This window comes from Elgaria multicarinata, chromosome 1 (assembly GCF_023053635.1).
Source record: "Elgaria multicarinata webbii isolate HBS135686 ecotype San Diego chromosome 1, rElgMul1.1.pri, whole genome shotgun sequence".
Lineage (NCBI taxonomy): Eukaryota > Metazoa > Chordata > Lepidosauria > Squamata > Anguidae > Elgaria > Elgaria multicarinata.
Window position 1 is genome coordinate 179,248,265 of NC_086171.1, and position 15,109 is coordinate 179,263,373.

Consider the following 15,109-nt stretch of genomic DNA (forward strand, 5'->3'; position numbering starts at 1 on the left):
TGTGATAGATTACAACTCTCAGAATATACCACCTGGCTGAGGGATTCTGGGAATTGTAATACAACACATGTGGAAGGCACCAGGTTGGGGAAGGCTGGACTATCCTGACTCCACTCTACTGGATGTGACTCTGTCCTGTCAATAAGTGCCACTGCTTCAAATCAGCCTCCCCTGAAAGCCTTAAGCCAAATTAGGTCAGGACACATTTGAGTTCAAACAATAATCCTAATGAGGTAATAGGATAACATCTGATGATTTAGTAGACCCGTGGCCCAGTAGAAAACCCAAAGTATGGTATGTAATGTATAGAATGACTTATGTCATTTTGCAATATATAATTTCAAAAGGCAGATAATTTCCCCCACGGTTCTCTCTCTTACATACAGAAAAGCAGCCTAATTCAATGTCTATCAGATGGCCTTGCTTCAGTTTTAAGGGATGATGTGAGCTTTAACACATCTGTATTCAATTCAGAATCCTTTTTAAACCAGGTTCTTTTTAAAAATCTTATTTATAACTGTTTTGAATGTTTATTTAACAAACATAATACAACAAAAATAGAGAAATTGACTCCTTATACTAATATAAACAGTGAATAGGGACATCATCTTCAGACAGAATATATAAAAACACAACCAAAATAAAACTGAGCAGCAATAAAAAGATTTACAATACAGATTTAAAATAGGAAAGTTAAAAGACTAAGACAACAAAATGTTAAAATACTGGGAAAATAAAAAGGTCTTTGCCTGGCATTGAGCTCCTCCTCTATCTGAAGGAGGCGTTCCTTCAGATAACCTTGCCGCGCCATTTAGGACTTTAAACGTTAATACTAGCACTTTGAATCAGGCCCCGACCTGGACTAGCAGCCAGTGAAGCTGGAAAAGGACTGCCATAACGTGGTCTTGTTGGACAGCCCTGTTAAGAATGTTGCTGCCCTGTTTTGAACCAGGTGAAGTTTCCAGACCATTTTCAAAGGCAGCCCCACATATAACACACTGCAGTAAACCAGACAAGAGGTTAACAGAGCATGGATAACTGTAGCTAGGCTATCTCTGACCAGATAAGGGTGCAGTTGGTATGTCAGCCTATACAATACAATACTAATTGCCAGAAGTTTTTAATTTAACCACAATTTCAAAATACATGCATATAATCTGCATGAGATTTTTCACACCTCCAACAATGGTCCTTAAATAAATGATAAATCACCTTTAATTTCAAAAATAATTTTTCCATTCAGATCAACTTAAACTTCTGACAATTATCCAACTGATATGCTTTCTGATTAGAAAGAGCACATGTCGATCAGGAGCTCACAAATGAACTTGCCAACTTGCTACTGGTAACCACATTTTAAAATTTCTGTTCAGAACCCCTGTTGTTAAACCCTGAAGGAGGAAGTATACTGCCAGACTATACATGAAATCATTGGAAAAGTGGACATTCATGTTACTGCTTTCCACTCCTGTTCAGACTCAGCATAACAGGGAGTTGATGAGAAAGAAGAGGGCTCACTCTCACAACCACACCAGGCCTTGTAGGCATTTGGAGTGCCTTCAAAGCTCAGCATGATGTTAGATGTAATGCCCCTTTGGAGCTGAGGCAGGGATGATGGCTAGCACAGGTTTGGAATGACTCAATTCCACCCAAATTTGGCTGGACTTGAGCCACTCCAAACTTCTGAAGATACTTCTCTAGAACAACGCCCTCCCTTAGCACTAACAACAGCACTAAGGCTTGATCCAGGATCACAAAGTTAATACTGTAAAAATTTCCACATTACAAAGACTACTCGAAGCATGGCAGAATGATCTTGTCACTAGCACGATTCAATAGGCATGTGTAAAAAATCATGACAAAATGTCGACATCTACCATAGCATTATCAGCTATACTTTTGGGAGGTTTTGCTGATTTTTCCAGAGTTCTATCTGAATTACTAGAAGACTGCAAAACCAAATTGATCAAAGACCATAGCAGGACAATCAATCTATGGGCAACAGGTCTACAACAACAGGTCTACAACACGCCATTTCCATAGAAGTTATGTACATAGCTAATATAAATCGATTCCATACATCATGAATATGGTATTTTTATCTGAGACATGTTTTCATACAGCAAAACCATCTGCAACTGAAATGGGGAAAAAACATGTCTACACCATAGGTTGTAGAGGGAGGGGGGAGGATCGCAGACTTCCGCAATCCTCCCCCAGTGTCTTGACAGCCGTGCAATGGATGTCAGGGCCGCCATTTTTTAAAAAAAAACAGTGGACAAAAGCGTAACAGCGCTCCAGCAAAAAAGTGAGTAAAAACAAAACCCTGAAGCCGCTCCACCCCTCCACCCCCGATGGGCACAGACTGCCCCCATACGACACTGTACCCATTTTAAGCACCCCGCAAGAAGGGACGACCCAGGAGCAGCAGCCACACAGCCCGCACTCAGCAAGATGGTCCTGGGACTCTAGAAAAATTGGGTTTTCCATGGTTCCCTATATCCCAGGGGAAGTCCCTGATCATCCTGGGTTGCCCCCGGGATCCCCTATGCATCATTTGGATGCCCAGGGACGATCCAGGGACAATCCCAGGATATAGGGCTGGTGTAGACATGCCCACTGACTGTCTCACATACATTATCCATTATCCTATAATAACCAAAATTCCTTATTGCTAAGTCTGCAGGTAAAAAATGATGTATAGTCTACTATAGCTGTTCAAATTCCATGCGCCTCCTGAGGACAGAACATTTACATTGATGACACTCAGACAACAACAACCGCATTAGACCATCTCTCAGCTGTGTTCTACCTTTCTTGTCACATGCCTGGTAGCGGTAATGGAGGGAACCTTACACACCATCAACAGTCACTAAATTGTCAAGGAACCCTGCATTCTCTCATGAGGGCAAAACCAGAGTAATCACCATACTGGCAACATGAGCAGGCACAGTACTTGTACTCTGCAAACTGAAATAACAGCAGTGGGAAGTTTCTGTTGGGAAATAATGCTAGCATAAATACAGCTGCAGAGCAGAATATGTGTGACTCAATGCTTCATTAACACTCCCTACCAGAACGCATTAGAAGTGAGAGGTGGTAACTGCTCACTAAAGATGGTACTAAAGAAAACCTTCACAGCACAACACACTGGGGAAATCAAATGGTGACAAAATATTCAGCATCAGCGTAACTATATCCTCTCATAAGAAGCACTGAAAAAGCAATGGCAATCCCTTGCTTAAACCACTTAAATAAGGCAGGATCAAAGGTTAATGAGTGCAAATAGGATTGTTCCAATACTACAGCAAAGCACCAATACCGCTCAAATACAGCCAGCTAGGAAAAATCAGACTGTTTTTTTAAGTGCCCATTCAAGAAACTGTGGTTCACATAGAGACCACTGAAACAGAAATGGAAAGTGGTGCTTTGAGGTAAGGCACTCATATAGAACATAGGCACTGCCATATTTGAACTCTACCATAAGACTCAGTTTCGCAGTTACACTCATTGTGCTGTAAATACAATATGTACAGTCTGATTCAAGAGAATGCTTTTTTTCACTCTAAGCAACTGTCTGAAAAAACAGCCCTAAGTTGTTTGTTTATTACTTATAAACCTTCTAATTTTGTACTAGGTGCCAAGTTCTCACTTGAATGCTGTTAGCCCTTTATGGATAACTGTAGAAAAACTATTCGATTTGATAAGGAAGTCTCACACTTATAGTCCTAAAAATTAACTTGAAACAATGCATTAAAACCAGGACTGCGTGTTTTGTGCCATTCTGTACTCACACCAGCTCAACTCAGAATGCAGACTGGGCAAAGAACTCAGCATCCCAAGTCCCTCAATATTTACATTGGAAAAGTGAGTTTCTGGCCCTTATGGATACAATGATGGTCTGAGGGAGTATAAGCATTGCCTGATCAAATTTCAGAAGCTGCAAACAAAGGGCAATAGCCCTTCAGTGGCCTGTAAGCTCCTTCCCTGAGAATAGCAGAGGCAGAACGAAAGACTGAAAATAAGCAGGTATGTGTCATTTTAAATAAAAAGTCTAAATTATTCTGGATGCAGAGTGTTTCTTTTCTTCATGAAGTCTGATATTTTGCAGGTACTCCCCACACAATTAGATAAATAACCAACTGTGAGTTGGTTATAAGCCACTGTGAGTGGATTATTAATTCACAGTGCATTGACTAACTTGTCCCTTGCCCTCCCTCCTCCTCTTGCTTGTATCCCATCATCCCTTGCTGCCAAGAATAGAGTTCTGCTGGCTCAAGTATGGCGACAACCACCACCTTGACCACTGTTGCCTAGTGATTCTGTAGCCAATGAAAATAACCAACGGTGCCCTCCACACGGCACTATAACAAATGGTGGTTTAAATAACCCACTCTGCACATCCTTGGTTATTAGCATGGGTTATTTCAGCAAAATAACCCACAGTGGGTTAAAAAAATCTTGCCACACAACACAATAACCCACAGTAGGTTAAATAACCCACAATGGATTATTTAACTATCATGGGTTATTATCTTGTTTGAATCCAGTCATTCTGTAGCAATTTGTGCCATAATCCAATTGCTTTGACACTTTTTAGTTTATTGAACACTTCCCTTATATTTTGAAACATATAGAAGAGCAACACCTCCTCATACATGTCAATCCTTAGCATATTTATTAGAATGGAACATTCTTCAAAGTATGTACAATTAGCAGATTTAAGTGCGGGTGGCATGGATAGAAATGCTTGGCTGAAGGCCTCCTGCCCATATAGTTCTCTTGATTACCATTTGTGGGTAACTTTACCAAATAAAAATTCAGTGCCTAAATGACATCTATTTTGTTGTTGTTTATTCGTTCAGTCGTTTCCGACTCTTCGTGACTTCATGGACCAGCCCACACCAGAGCTTTCTGTCGGCTGTCGCCACCCCCAGCTTCCCCAAGGTCAAGTCTGTCACCTCCAGAATATCATCCATCCATCTTGCCCTTGGTCGGTCCCTCTTCCTTTTGCCTTCCACTTTCCCTAGCATCAGTCTCTTCTCCAGGGTATCCTGTCTTCTCATTATGTGACCAAAGTACTTCAGTTTTGCCTTTAATACCATTCCCTCAAGTGAGCAGTCTGGCTTTATTTCCTGGAGTATGGACTGGTTTGATCTTCTTGCAGTCCACGGCACTCTCAGAATTTTCCTCCAACACCACAGTTCAAAAGCATCTATCTTCCTTCGCTCAGCCTTCCTTATGGTCCAGCTTAAACATTCATTTCTGAACAAAGAATTCTAAATATACTGGTAAAACATTTCCACTGGTTTCAGTCACATTTGTTCTCCTGTCTAATCATTATGTTCAAAGGTGCCAATCCAGTCCTAGGTCACACACACCTGGTAGCACTGAGTAGATGCACACTCTCATTCCCCTCAGTTAAAAGTCCTAGCCACTAGCCAGTTCAGTGAGCACATGTCCAGATTTACATCTGCATTCATATCAGCCACATGCATAAAGCCCCACTTCTGCAACCTATGTATTTAAGAAATTTCTAAATAGCTCTTCATTCTGACAGTTTCCAGAATGGCGCACAATAATAAGAATACAATATAATAAACACAACAAAACATATCACAGCGTCCTTCCTTCATATCATAACAAAACTGAGATGCAACAAAACTTTGACATCAATACAGACAGAGACAAGAAACCCAATTTAAAATGCCTGGGCAAATAAAATTGTCTTGACCTGTTGCAGAAAAGACTGTAAAGTCAACATCAGTTGAACTTCCTTTAGAAAGGTGTTCCAAAATCGGGCACCACCACAGAAAGGCCTTCTCATTTGTACAAGCATAACACAATTAGAAAGCAATCATATGCATGTTGAGAAAAAAAGAAGTCCTACAATTTCCAGCATTTCCATGTTAGCTACACTGACTGGAGAATGCTGGGAGTAGTAGGACTTTTTCCTGTATAAACATGCATAAGATTGTGCCCTTAACTGACAGCACTTGGAGAAGGACTCATCTGAAGATCTAAATACACAGTCAGGATGGTGTGGGAAGCTGCCACTCTTTCAGGTATATTGGCCCCAAGCTATTTAAAGCTTTAAAGATAACCACCAGCACCTTGAATTGGGCTTGTAAGCAAGTAGGCAGCCTGATCTCCCTTGGTAGGTCAGGGTAAGAACATTTAATTACTCTATGTCAATTTGTATTACTACAGCATACATTCAGCAAAAATGGGACATTGTCCTGACCAAGCTTAAGAACTCAGGAGAGTGTTTAATCGCTGCTAATTCTCCAATACAATAATTTCATCTCAACTGGAATAGAAAAGTGCCTCAAGGAAGCACTCTAAGGTTTGAACATCAACAGGCATTCTCTTTGATTCACATGCTTGTTAGAATGTGTGATTTCAAAAGACTCTGGACTATCTAACTTTTTAAAATCTGCCACATAAAGATTGCATACTGACAGAGACCCTGGTCCTGTGCCAAAGAAACAAAGTAGCAATACATAGCATTTCATAATTCTACAAGGTTCTACACTGCTCCTCTAATTAAGAGAAGATTTGATTCAGACATATCTGCTGCCTAACAGAATTAAATGATTCCTTGGCACTAATAAGAATGAAGGATTCCTTGGCACTAATAAGAAGGGGTGTTTACTGTAGTGGTATCTATAGAATTAAGTCTTAATAAGCTCATCTGGAATTTGATCATAAAGGAAACCAAATAATGCATTAGGATAATCAGGTTCAAGCTTCTGAACTCTAACCTCTGCAATAAATACCAAACCATACTGGTAAATTGTATGAAATCCCACTAGTCTACATTGCAACATACTAGTAATCAAGCACTTTTGTTGTTGCTCATAACCAAATTTAAGAACACCTGTTTTACATTCCAAACCATGTACACAAGGAAATAATTTTAAAGGGCAAAATTTCAACATCCCATCACCACCCAATATTCCTAATAATGGAGCAGTGCTCTCATACCAGAAATGCTCCAAGATTCAAACAAGCTGCAGAGGTTTTATAACTAGGAAGTGAGAATATTATAGAAGAAATTATGATCTGAGAATATTATACTCTTTACAATTCTTGAAGAACCACAAACACACTTACTCGCTTTCCGATAAAACAGATATCAAAAACAAAGTAAACTATTCGGCTATTAATTCAAAATGAAAACTCATCTAACGTTTACTGATGGTTAACACTTTGCATGTTAGCAGCGAAAACCCAAAAAAGCTTAATGATTTTTTACAGATAGTTTTTTGAACAATGGAAGTTAATTTATTTTAACATTTATATTCTGCCAACTATTATACTCAATGATGCTCACAAAAGCAAGCATATGGAGTATCAATAGAATAGCTAAAAGCCAGTAACAAAACAAAAGAAAGCATTTAAACCAGAAAATGTATCATCAATGGTTTAATAGAATAAATAGGCTTTCCATGTCTACAAAAGTAGCACAGTAAGGATTTGGAGAAGTTTTGCTACAGGGGGAAAAACACCTGTTAATCACCCTATAATTATAAACAAATGCACACCAGGAGACGTACTCCTTGGTACTGGAGAAAGGAACCATATATTTAAAAACAAAACAAAAAGACTACTGAAATGCTGTGTGGATAGGGATAGCATTTCCCTTAACCTCCACTTTTTAAAGGTCTATACGAATGCTGATGTGGAACCAAGGCAAATGCTCATCCAATTAAAAAAAATTAAAAGGTTAGCCTTAAGTACAGGTTTCTAAAATACCAGGCAGCTCTATAACACATGATTATATGTATGCACTAGCATAAATTTGCTGCAGGCCTTAGGGACACTGAAAGTGTTAAACATCAACATAGTGTCTCAGTGGAAGTAATGTTTAATTTCCAGAAACCAATAATACTTTAATTAGGAACAGGCAAGGAAGATTCTTAAAGAAATATTGCAAAGAAATATTGAAAAGGTGCTACTTCATATTGTAACAAATCACATTGCATTCATTTTGGTTTCTATGCCTGTGCAACAGATAAAAATTAACTAGAAACCTCAACATTTCCTGCATATTTCTGCAAGCTAGAGGTTGCCATAAAAAGCCAACTGAAGCAAATCTGACATCATTTTCCCAGGAGCACAAGCAGGAATGTGCTATTGCATGCGCATCCTAATTGTGGGTTTCCACAGGCAGCTGGATGGCCACTGTGCAAACAGAATGCTGAACTAAATGGACCCTTGGTTTAATCCAACATGGCTCTTCTTAAGTTCATATAAAGTAACAATTTATGGGTAGGTTTCTCACCAGAGAAAGTTAGCCACCTTCTATTAGTTAGGCATTCAGGTTTAACACTCCAGTTAGCTGCTATCTGTGTGATTATTTCATAGCCTAATAAAAGCATTTGGTTTCTTTAACAACCAGTTTGAAAGAACCACCCTAAAGCAAAAAGTACCCAGCAGCCCCAGTGGGATATTATATTAACTCTTCCAAGAAATATGCTAACTCACCCTTGCTTTCACTATACTTTAGTACTTAATTTCTCAAGAAAGAGATCAGAATTGTTTTTCTCAAGACAATGGAACTATGGGTTGTATTGCCACTAAATTAATTATTTCTCATTGACTTCAATGGGAATTATATTCAACTGCATCAGTCTGAATCCAATTGAATGAGTTCAAGTTTCAGGGATAAAGGCCTAAAGCTGGAATCCTATGTACATTTACTACATAGGTTCCATTAACTTATAATAATTTACTCATGGCAGACAGGTAGAGTTTTATGGCATAGCAGCATCTATATAAACTTTCCCAACTGTTGTGAACTGGCTAGAGTGCTTCAGCTATTGGGCAGAAAACAAACAAATAAATAGGTGCCCTCCAGATGTTTTGTAGTCCAAAACATCTGGAGGGTATCCAGTCAGTAAAGCCTACTCATGGTGATATTGCAGCATATGGCAGATCACAGTTCACATGCATAATAGAATAGGCTAAACATATAAGTAGGGTGTGGGTCCATGCACACAGGCCCTGCTCCCTATGACCTAGTGCATACCAGTCCCACACACCCCTTATTCCAGGCCTTGCTTTGTCTGAACATGAATCCTACTCATTCATTTGAATGTGAGTAGACCTCTCCAGCATGATCAATGACCCTGACAAGAGTATAGTCATAGGAATATAAGAAGCTGTGTTACATTGAGTCAGAACATTGGTCCATCTAGCTCAGTATGTCAATACTGACAGATAGCAGCTTGCCAAGGTTTCAGACAGCAGTCTTTCCCAGTCCTACCTAGAGATGCTGGAAACTGAACCAGGGATGCACTCTATTACTGAACCATGGTCGTGCATGCCGCCTTCCCAGGCTCTTAAGGACAACCAGACATTTTTCTTTATAAATATGAAGGCAAGCAAACTAATATCTTACCCAGAAAGGAAGAAGAGCGCATAAGTCAGGAGGCTGGATTTGCAGAAAAGCAGCATGGATGCTTAAACAACACACTTATTATTAACATTTATATCCCATCTTTCTTCCTTCATGGAATTCAAGATAGCTATATGAGGTTCCCAGGTGGTATCCCCTCCAAGTGTTGACCAGACTCAAACCTGCTTAACTTCATCAAGGTGGCTGTCTCATGTGCCTTTGGACCATGCCCTGGGACCATATATAACAGTGAGGACAATATTGTAAGGCACACATACTGGCAGGGACTTATTTACTCACAAATAAGCATGCTTGCTATCATCTTGTAAAGAGAGCATCAGCAAAAATTCAAAATAAAAATGTGTTTCTTGGTATACATTATATTACTTTAGAGTAGTTTGGCTTTTTTGAGCCACAGTATATACAGCCCTGCTTAAAGAAACCTCTATTTCCTTCCTTTTCTATTTATTACTTCTAGAGTGCCTACATTAATGACATATGAGGGCACTCTAGAAATAACTACGTTAGTTCTAGAGTGCCTGCATATAAATAGGTGCTACACATAAATCAAACTAAAGATATAGGCCTTCAGTGTCACAATCTAAAAGAGGAGGCACACAAGGAAGGGGAGTAGAAGATGAGAGAGATCAGATTGACAACAGCATAGCAAGGGGTAAAATGTTAACAGGCATTTACATCCAGTTGGGGCTAAACTATTCTCTTATTGATGTTCCTGCTGGGATCAAGACGGTCAAACTATTCAGAGGCCCTTGGCCCTTTGACCAGTGACAAGGGCAAGCATGAGACATCTTTGCAAGCATGAAACTACTGACATTTCAAGTGGTATTCTTGCTGGGAGGGAAGTGGGAAGCAAGCTTCGTGCAGCTGCTCATTCTCTAGCTGATGATTGGGGCAGGACAGTTGTCTCCTTGTTGTGTATTCTTCCTGGAAAGAAAGAATGATAAGCTCCCAGTGGCCTATAAGCTGCTCACCAATGACAAGGGCCAGAGCATTCATCCTCTCACCTCAACGATCTTCCAGATGCCATGCTTAAAATCAAAGCTCTGCTAATGTAGTCATATTTGTTCTGCTCATATTGCTTGTTCTTTGGTTTGGGGAGGCCAACAGCTTGTCCAGAAGACATCTTCTCCCATGGTTTTAGCACTAACCAGAAAGTATGAGAGATGCATCAAGACAACCTTCCCCCATCTAGTGCCCTAAAAACCTGGGTTTTGACTTTAACTCCCATAAGTCAAATCAACATGGCAAATGGTCAGGAATTCTTAGAGTTATAATCCAAACCATCTGGAGGGCACCAAGTAGGAGGAAGGCTGCATCAGACAGTGCAAGATATTGCTGCAACAGTCATTCATTTGATTTTTGCCAGAGGGGTAGCCATGTAAGTCTGTGTTAATTTAATCCTTTAAGAGCACAATCCTATGCATGCTTAGTCAGAAAAAAGTCAGTTGTGGGATTTTTTTTTCTGTCTTAATACGCATAGGATTGCATCCTTAGGCAATTTATACTAGGCTACAATGATGTGCATGGCAATCATCTGACCTCAAAATGGCCTGTAAGTATTAGGACCATATAAATTTCATCCTTGATACTTTAAACTAGACTCAGAGCTTCTGGATTAAAATGATGTAGCAAGAGGATGCAAAACTGTCATTTTTAAGTGTAAGACACAATCCTAATAGTTGACACTAAAAGCAATAGTCGTAAAAGACTGATTCTGAGCATTCTTTTGAGACATTTAAACCTTGTGGACAAATCTACCCATTCTGGGTATATACATATTCACAGTTATAAAAGCAACCATAATGCTTATAGGACACTCAAAGTAGTTTAGCAGCTGGTGTGCTATGACAGCTGTTTCTCTTGTTCTGTACTGTCATGCTGTCCCCTTACGTTTCTTTCAACCATTTGTCACATCCATCTGTTCCTTCTTATTTCAGGCTTGATTTCAAAATCTTCTGGGAAAGTATTGATGGGTTTGCCCCCCACCCCACCCAAAGCTTACATATCACCTTTAGAAATAGATCCCTCTCATCTTAGCATTACCATAACAAAATAATTAAGATTGTTTTCCCATAGTAAGCAGTTACTTCATGTCAGGATACAGTGCACATATCTTACAAGAAGTACATATATAACAATAGTATTTATATTACTGCATTTCATAGAAGCCTGCGATAACCGCCTAACCCACAAGATTCAATAATATGAAACCCATTGAAGAGGGAGAATTGGTCCCTCTTTGGTTGGATCTAGACTTAGCTATAGAGTAGATGACTGAAATAAATGGATTCAATTAGTAACAACTAACAATTTCAATGGATCTTGACTAAGTATGACTAAGTCTGGATCCAAACCAGTAATATTAACTGCAAATCTGTACCAGAGCTTCAAGTCACAAAACTACAAAAATCAATCTGTGACATTCACACACATTTTTAATGTAAGCTAAGTAGGTGATTAGAAGCACCCATCTTTCAAGTGCTGACTATAAACCGTTCAGTGAGCTGCAAAAGCAATTGGAATTGAATATGTCAGAGGAGAGTAGGGTAACAGATTTCATATTCCTAGGGACAAAACGCTAAAAAAAGAAAAGGAAGAGAAAGTGTGGGTGTTGTTGTTTTAACTTTGCCCCGATGAGAGCCACAAGTCATCCTCACACAGACAAACATGGCACAAGGCCCGTATGTCCCCTCCTCAGTATTTCCGTCAGCATCAAAGCATCGGGTGGAGCTGGCAAGGCCGAGCTCACCACACGTCTTCTTCAGAGCACTTGTGCATCGCGGCCCCCGACTGGCCGTATGTCTACGCCCATCGCCTTCATCGCCGCGATTCTCGGGCGAAGTGGCTTTAACGATCGAGGCAGGCTGCGAGGCTCAAAAGGCTCCGCGAAGCGCCTTGGACCATAACAGCTAGCGGGGCTACAGGGCGACCCGCAGTTCACACCGCCGGTGGACCGCAGGGGCAAGCCACCCTCCCCGGCTTCCGAGGCTCAGCATCCCTCGCGGGAGCCCGACGCACCGAAGGCCCGGGAGAGGGGGGATATCTACGTGCAGCCACCCGGGGCACCTGCTCGCGGCCTCAGTTGCCCCCCGCAGCCGCGGCGGAACCAGGGGAGGAAAGCTGACGTGCTGCGGCAAGGACGGACAGACGGAGGCCTGGAGAGCGGGCGGCGCGCTCTCCTCGCCCGCCGCCTCCATCCATCCTTCCATCCCTCTCTCCCTCCTTGACTAGCCGCAGCACCTCACAACGGCACGGCAAAGGCGGCAACGCTCAACGGCCACGTTATTCTTTCCCCACTAAATTCCCGGTCACGTAAAGCCCCCTCAGCGGGACAGCAGTTCCCTCGCCCGCTCCCTTTCCATCCGGGCATGTCGCCCTAGGGGAGGTGTGGGGGGGGGAATCGACCTGAAGGCACAGCCCCATCTTGCCCCCTCCCAAGAAACAAACCGCCACTCACCGGCTTCGGAAAGGAGCTTCTCATCGCAGCGGCGACCAGCGTCCCTGCTCGCGCCAGACCACGCCTCCACAACGCCTCACCCTTCTCAGCTCGCGCATGGCCGCGCCCCTAAGCCGCCCCTTCTCTAGTATGTGACCACGCCCCCTCCTTTAGCCCACCCTGCCCTCCTGAATATTAATCACCTCCGTTTCAATCGGAAGAAGCCCCGCCCTTTCACGACTCTCCTTCTGGCCCCTCCCCTCCCCATGCAGATAAGGGGAGCGCAGCAGTGGCGCGGATTTCTTACGTCTAGCCTGAACGTGGAGACTTGGAAGGGAGTCCCGTTGGCATCAATAGAACAGATTTCCAAGGATGTGTGCGGAGGATCAGGGCCTTTGAGTGGCTGGCTTCCTTTCTCCTTCCCACCGCAAGAGAAGCTACGCAATGATCCTTGTCCCTCGGCTAGTGGGCTTGCATGCCCAGGGGCAGGAAACAATGCATATTCATCGGCTTGTATTTACTAGCCTGACCGTATGCATATTTACTCAGAAGTAAGCTTCGTTGAGCCCTGTAAGGCTTATTTCAAAGGACCTGAGGGACATAGGCGTGCATAGCACATTTCATTGGGGTGTGCGCTCAGGGATATATTTTTAATGGCAAACATTTATTGAATACTCAGTCATAAAGGACATTATTTTTATTCATTTATTTATTAAACACTGTAGACAGTGATGCCCTACTCTGTGTTGCTGTTGTTGTTGTTATATTTATTTGTATCCCGCCTTTTGCCCAATACTGGGCCTCAAGGCGGCCTTACAAAGTTTAAAACATACATTGAAAAGGAAAAAAACACGTTTAAAATACACAACAAAATTATGTCAGTTAGCATAGATGGAGGGATGGATTGTTCTCCAAAGGCCTGCTGGAACAAACAAGTTTTAGCCTGCTTCTGAAAGCCCATCAAGGAGGGAGCCAGTCTAGCTTCCCTGAGAGTTCCAAAGCACTGGAGCAGCCACCGAGGAGGCCCTCTCCCATGTTCCCACCAAGCGCGCCTGTGAAGATGGTGGTACTGAAAGAAGGGCTTCTCCAGAAGATCTCAAACCATGGGCAGGCTTATAAGGGAGAACACAGTCTTTCAAATAACCTGGACCCAAGCCATATAGGGCTTTATAGGTAATAACCAGCACTTTGAATTGTGCCCGGAAACAGACTGGAAGCCAGTGGAGCTGTTTTAACAGGGGGAGTTGTATGCTCCCTGTAAGCAGCCCCGGTCAACAATCTGGCTGCAGCTCTTTGAACCAGCTGGAATTTCCAAACACTCTTTAAAGGCAGCCCCACGTAGAGCGTGTTACAGTAATCCAATCGGGATGTAACTAAGGCATGTGTCACCATGGCCAGATCCAACATCTCTAGGAACGGACACAGCTGGCGCACTAGCTTTAACTGTGCAAATGCACTCCTGGCCACCGCTGAAACCTGAGCATTCGGGCTCAGGGCAGAAGTACACCCAAGCCACGGACCTGTGTCTTCAGGGGGAGTGTAACCCCATCCAGCACAAGCTGAATCTCTATTCCCTGGTCTGCCTTTCAACTGACCAGGAGCACCTGTCTCATCTGGATTAAGCTTCAATTTGTTCGCCCTCATCCAATTCATTACTGCCAACAGACACCAGTGGTCAAGCTTGCCTGACCACAGGAGGGCTGTTGCAGGTGAGGGAGGGGAATGAGGAGACATGTCACAAGCCCCAACACTGGTGGGGCTTTGTGGTGACACTTGCTGGAGGAGGGTCTTATGAGTTGATATTAGCACTTGGGGTTCCTCCTCCTGGCCTCTTTGAAGTGTGGCTCCCAGCACAGAGACTCCCAGCAGAATAATCCCTTTTCCCTCTTGCTGCCAGTGCAGCAGAGCAGACGGAGGGCAACTGAAGGGGCATTTTTGCTGCATCTGGATTCCCTTCTGGTTACCTACTCAATGGCCCCCCAACTCAGCACTTATTGCTTGAGATATTAGAGTGTGCCTGGGCACCCCCCTTGCACATGCCTATGCTGAGCGATCACAGTTCAGGGGGCTCCCTCAGAGAAAACACGCATAGATCAGGCTGCATTGCTTTGCACAGTCCTATACATAGGATTGGGCAGTGAGTCACTTTGGCTGCAATCCAACACGCATAGGAAAAAGTCCTATTGAACTTAATAGGACCTAGTAGATATATACAGGCTTGCATTTAGTGTTCCTATATCATTATATAC

At 42.4% G+C, this 15,109-nt stretch overlaps 1 protein-coding gene across 1 annotated transcript in view; it reads right to left on the reverse strand.

Moving 5' to 3' along the window:
* PPFIA4 (PTPRF interacting protein alpha 4) overlaps window positions 1-12,935 on the reverse strand; it is a 145,175-nt gene extending 132,240 nt beyond the window's left edge. The window contains exon 1 of the mRNA XM_063144338.1: window positions 12,882-12,935. The gene's annotated coding sequence lies outside the window, so the exon portion shown is untranslated. The remainder of the gene's footprint in view (window positions 1-12,881) is intronic.
* Window positions 12,936-15,109: the final 2,174 nt, after the last annotated feature.